Genomic DNA, 6,596 nt, shown 5'->3' on the forward strand with positions numbered 1-6,596 from the left:
TAAAACATATCGCACTATGTCCCTAGGATATTTCACACTGTCTAAAACATACCGCACGATGTCTAGGATATTTCACACTGTCTAAAACATATCTCACTATGTCTAAGATATTTCGCACTCTCTAAAACATATCGCACTATGTCTCTAGGATATTTCACACTGTCTAAAACATATCGCACTATGTATAGGATATTTCACACTGTCTAAAACATATCGTACTATGTCTCTAGGATATTTCGCACTGTCTAAAACATATCACACTATGTCCCTAGGATATTTCACACTGTCTAAAACATATCGCACTATGTTTAGGATATTTCGCACTGTCTAAAACATCGCACTATGTATAAGATTTTTCACACTGTCTAAAACATATCGCACTATGTCTAAGATATTTCACGATGTCTAAAACATATCGCACTATGTCTAGGATGTTTCTCACTGTCTAAAACATATCGCACTATGTCTAGGATATTTCACACTGTCTAAAACATATCGCACTATGTCTAGGATATTTCATACTGTCTAAAACATATCACACTATGTCTCTAGGATATTTTGCACTGTCTAAAACATATCGCTCTATGTCCCTAGGATATTTCACACTGTCTAAAACATACCGCACTATGTCTAGGATATTTCGCACTGTCTAAAATATATCGCACTATGTCTAAGATATTTCACACTGTCTAAAACATATCGCACTATGTCTAGGATATTTCGCACTGTTTAAAACATATCGCATTATGTCTAGGATATTTCACACTGTCTAAAACATATTGCACTATGTCTAGAGTATTTCGCACTTTCTAAAACATATCGCACTATGTCTCTAGGATATTTGACACTGTCTAAACCATATCGCACTATGTCTAGGATATTTCGCACTGTCTAAAACATATCACACTATGTCCCTAGGATATTTCACACTGTCTAAAACATATCGCACTATGTTTAGGATATTTCGCACTGTCTAAAACATCGCACTATGTATAAGATTTTTCACACTGTCTAAAACATATCGCACTATGTCTAAGATATTTCACGATGTCTAAAACATATCGCACTATGTCTAGGATGTTTCTCACTGTCTAAAACATATCGCACTATGTCTAGGATATTTCACACTGTCTAAAACATATCGCACTATGTCTAGGATATTTCATACTGTCTAAAACATATCACACTATGTCTCTAGGATATTTTGCACTGTCTAAAACATATCGCTCTATGTCCCTAGGATATTTCACACTGTCTAAAACATACCGCACTATGTCTAGGATATTTCGCACTGTCTAAAATATATCGCACTATGTCTAAGATATTTCACACTGTCTAAAACATATCGCACTATGTCTAGGATATTTCGCACTGTTTAAAACATATCGCATTATGTCTAGGATATTTCACACTGTCTAAAACATATTGCACTATGTCTAGAGTATTTCGCACTTTCTAAAACATATCGGACTATGTCTAGGATATTTCGCACTCTCTAAAACATATCGCACTATGTCTAAGATATTTCACACTCTCTAAAACATATCGCACTATGTCTAAGATATTTTGCACTGTCTAAAACATATCGGACTATGTCTCTAGGATATTTCTCAATGTCTAAAACATATCGCACTATGTTTAAGATATTTCGTACTCTCTAAAACAATTTAATTTAGTGCGATCATCTTAAGTGTGTGGTATATTGTAGGTATACTGTGATGCATCCTAGGCGTAATACGAGATATTCTCGTATAATGCGATACCGGTATGTCATATATGTGATAAATCCTAGGTGTGTAAATATCCCAGCCATTGTGTGATTTCTTATATATTTCTTATCATAGTATATGATCTGATACAGGGTATTTGGCATCGCTGATATAAAAACTCTAACGTGCCCTTTATTACACACCCTGTGTCATGCTCTTTTTTCGTATCCTTTATCTCACCCTCTATATCACACCCTGTGTTATGCTCTTTTTTCGTATTCTTCATCTCACCCTCTATTACAAACCCTGTGTCATCCTCTTTTTTCGTATTCTTCATCTCACCCTCTATTACAAACCCTGCGTCATCCTCTTTTTTCGTATTCTTCATCTCACCCTCTATTACAAACCCTGTGTCATGCTCCTTTTTCGTATCCTTTATCTCACCCTTTCGAAAGCTTTTCTGGAATACATCTGTAGTACCTCGGGTTGTGCTCCCTTGGAATAAGTTATATTGCTATTGGATATATATATTGATGAGCTATATATATATTGAATAGAAATGTTCAATGATTGAAATGCATATAATCACATTTGAATTGTGGACACTTTTTTCAAATATATATGAAAGCAACAATACATATCAAAATCTTTATCACGCCTCATATAAACCCTCGACCAGTACTCGGCCCTCGGGCTGATATTGGAGTCTCGGGCTGATATTGGAGTTTCGGGCTGATATTGGAGTCTCGGGCTGATATCGGAGTCTCGGGCTGATATTGGAGTCTCGGGCTGATATGAAGAGCGATGCCTATGTTGCCATGTATGTATTATTATCTCTACATCCTAGGCGTATTGTGATGTATCCAGGGGGGGGGGGGGGTGTTACATGCGACGCTTCTTCAGTGCGCTATATCAAGATAATGTTGAAGAGTCGAATTCACATCAATGCTATTATTAATATTTCAATTACATACATTCACTACTTGCAGACCTCGCGGTATTTCTTCATTTAAATTTGAATAACAAAAAGCTATGTACATATACTTGCATTAGATTTTGGAGAATCTTTCTCAAAATATACTGGAGGCAGTGCTGGTGATAATAAAGGGATTCGTAGAAATCTGTATTATCGGTATCCACTGAACAATTGATGGTATGCAAGATACTAGTGGTCAATCCTAGCGATAAAGCTTGAATACATTTTATTGATAAAACATCAATAGGATTAGGCACAAGTTCAAGAACTTAGATAGCCCTCTCTCAATACAATAATTCATAAGGTTATCATTTGTAATATGAGTAGTTTACAACAAATTCAAAGAAATATGATAAAGGAGTATAATTTGTGTTTACGAAGTATTGAGGTAATATCATTGTACAGTATACTTTCTTGAAATGAACATATTTTATTTTGGACACAAAAAAGTATATCATTAAGTGTTATTATTTTAAAAATGACAACCTTCATTTAGAAAAGATTGAGTAACCTTGAAAGTTTTCGATTATGTACATTATAGAGATATTGATTAAGCCACAGTCAGGATTTCGAGGGAAGACTGTAACTACGAGAGTTGTCCATAGAGTTCATAAACATTTCCTGGTGAAGGAAACCCGAATTCTCCGAAAATAAACACTAGTATTATACTGTTTCCGGGAGTTTAGATTGGTTAAAATTACACGTGTTATCATTTAATTGTTATATGATATAAATAGGAATCTTAGGGAAGCCCGTTGGTGATATGCTAAAAAATGATTTAGCGGCCGCCTAAAAAACCAACAACATTCGAATGGGCGCACGATCAACTGTTTTTCAAGCGTTGCCCAAAAGGGATTCATTAGAATACTGTTCATCAATAACCTCCATGTGTCATAAAGAACAACAAATTCACAGAAATTGGTGACAAATGTCTAAGATGAATTACTTCCGTTGTATGTAGCATGACATTTAATCAAGGAATGGCGAGATATATGCCAATTCTACTCTCCGTTTATTCAGAAATAAAGACAATAACCTACAAGAGAGAAAAGACAAACAAATTGTTGTAACAGAAACTTACCAGCAATGTGTGTTTTATAATTCATCAAATATCAAGACAAAGTTAATAAATTCAACTTCACAGGCGACATGGCTAACTTTAACTGCAAAAATATAATTAAGTATAAAGTTTGGAGTTACCTAAATCTATCAGAACTTTGGACAGCAAACTGAAAATAACAAACTATGAGATGTAAATGATGCAGGAAGGTAACCACCCCATTTCAGAAACGTATTACTGCATGCTCTATTTTACATCGATAACAAATGAAATCTATGGTGTGATAATAGATTATTACAGCATTATTAAAAAAAATACGCAAGGCACTCCATCAAATCAATCCAGCAGCTCGGCACCATAGTGAGGAGGAAATCAATTAAAGCACATGTGGAGGTGTCTAGATTTTGTGTACCATCACATAATGGTATTCTCTTTCTGCATAGTATGTAATTAGCAAAGGTTTAACACTCGAAATAAACATATATTTATTATTTACACAAGTCTTGTCATTTAATACCACATTACCTGGAATCTCAAAAGACTGACTTTTACAACATCAAAGGGTCAATTAATCAAAGTTACGTATAGAAAAAACAGTCAAGGATCGTCTGTCTCTCCACTCCCAATGGAGAAAAAAAACCCGCAGAGGATTAAGGTTAAATGTTGTATAAAGAAATTTTCTCCGGTACATACTGTCATCTCGTTTGTAGAATTGATGCATCTTTACTTATGCCTAGTTACGGATCCACGCGATTGCTTCATTTGTTTCACACTAAAGTTCCCTCCGAAAGACCCGTGACTCTCTGTTTTATTCCGATCGAAGGCATAGCGCAGTTGAAATAAGCCCTCATGTAAATGTATTCATTATTGGAAATACATCTATACTATTTTGTTACAAGCATTCTACCACCATTCCAAAACCTACTTGGAATCTAGGGAGCACTAAATTAACATAAACTCAAATAATGGAAGATATCTTGAAATTATTTGAAGATATCATCAATTCATGATCAATGATGCGTGCAAAAACTCGATTAAATATCTTTTCAAATAATTAGTGATATTTTTATTTCTGAATTATTGTGCACATTGACTGAATTGTTCACAGCATTAATTATTCTGCTGAATTGGTGAGCGCCGTAATGGAATTAATTGTTGGTCTCTTCAAATGAATTTATATCAACCATGGAATTGATGCGGACTGAAATTCAGCTGAAGAGAACAATAATTCAATCATGCACACGCATCAATTAATTCAATTAAGGAGCAAAATAATCGAATTATCAATCTCTTCAATTGAATGGTAGAGCGCGTCAATTCAATCAATGTGCGCGATAATTGACTTATTGCTATCTTCAATTGAATTAATGATATCATTGATTCAATTGATGCGCGCATTAATTCTTTTAGAGAGGTTGACTATATAATTAGAGATATTAATAATCTCTTTAATTGAATCGTTGCTCTCTTTAAAAGAATGGATGTGGACATTAATTCCTAATATGCAAAAGCGTTGTACCTAATTAAAGATATCTTTAATCATTTCTCAGATCAATTAAATTGATTCGCGCATCAAATCAATCATTGCTTTCATCAATTAAGTTGATGTGCGCATTAGGTCATTTATTTGCGCGCAATACCCGGTAATTGAATTGATGCGCGCATCAATTCAATTGATGTGAGCAATAATTGATTTGAGGCGCGCATTAATTCAATCATTGCGCGCAATAATCGAATTGATGATATCGTCAAATAATTAAAGACATCTTCAAAAAATTTAATATACGCTAATTTGGCGCTCAATAGGAATCAAAACATTAATTGACATTTACAAGGACAATAACGTGCATACTGCAGGAACCATTAAAGCTATCTGAATCGTGTCAAACGGTTTAACCCTACCTCCATTCACAACGAAACCAAAGCCATCCGAGAACTTGAAAAATGTGCTAAAATCATTAACGATTGGATGAATGCAAATAAACTGAAAATGAACACATCAAATACCGAATTCATTTTATTTGGCAGCAGGAGCCAACTGGATAAATGTAGCACAAAAGTTATTAACATTATGGTGATGAAATTGAACCAGAACGTTATATAAGATACTTAGGTGCATATTTGGATGAAACTCAATTTTAAGGAACATATAAAAAGGAAATGCCGAACAGCCTATATCAATTATTTTAGGATTAAAAGTATTCGCAAATATTTGACAAAGGAAGCTACAGAAATTTTGGTTTTATCTTTAGTAATTTCTCATTTGGACTATTGTAATGTGATTTTATACGGCATAGCACAGACTGAAATATGTAAAATGCAAAGAATCCAAAACATGGGTGCGAAACTGGTATTAAATCGTAAGAAATTTGACAGCTCTAGGGATGCTCTCATTGACTTACATTGGTTACCTCTCCATTCTAGAATATCATTGACCTTCATGTATTTAAGTGTCATGTGGGCGAAGCACATCGTATTTAACAGAACTTTTAAAGAAACAGGTACTAAATAAAAAGTTTCACTCCGCTCAATCTTCTGAGAGTTGCTACATTGTTCCTTTTAACAAGCGTAAAACTTTCAGTGATAGAAGTTTCGGAACCATTGGTCCGAGACTGTGGAACAGTTTACCGGCTGAAATAATTCCAAATCTTTACATACTTTTAAAGCCAAATTGAAAACACATTTGTTTAGACATGCAGAATACTTTGTGTAAAATTAGGCATTAAATCAAATAAAAACAGTTTCAGTTCCAAATTATTTGAACATGATTCAAAATCTCATCATCAAATTGAGTTTAAACAGATGGGAATTGTGTAGAAAATAATCTGCAAGACAAATATTTCATTTGTGG

Source organism: Ostrea edulis, chromosome 1 (genome assembly GCF_947568905.1).
Source record: "Ostrea edulis chromosome 1, xbOstEdul1.1, whole genome shotgun sequence".
Taxonomy (NCBI): Eukaryota; Metazoa; Mollusca; class Bivalvia; order Ostreida; family Ostreidae; genus Ostrea; species Ostrea edulis.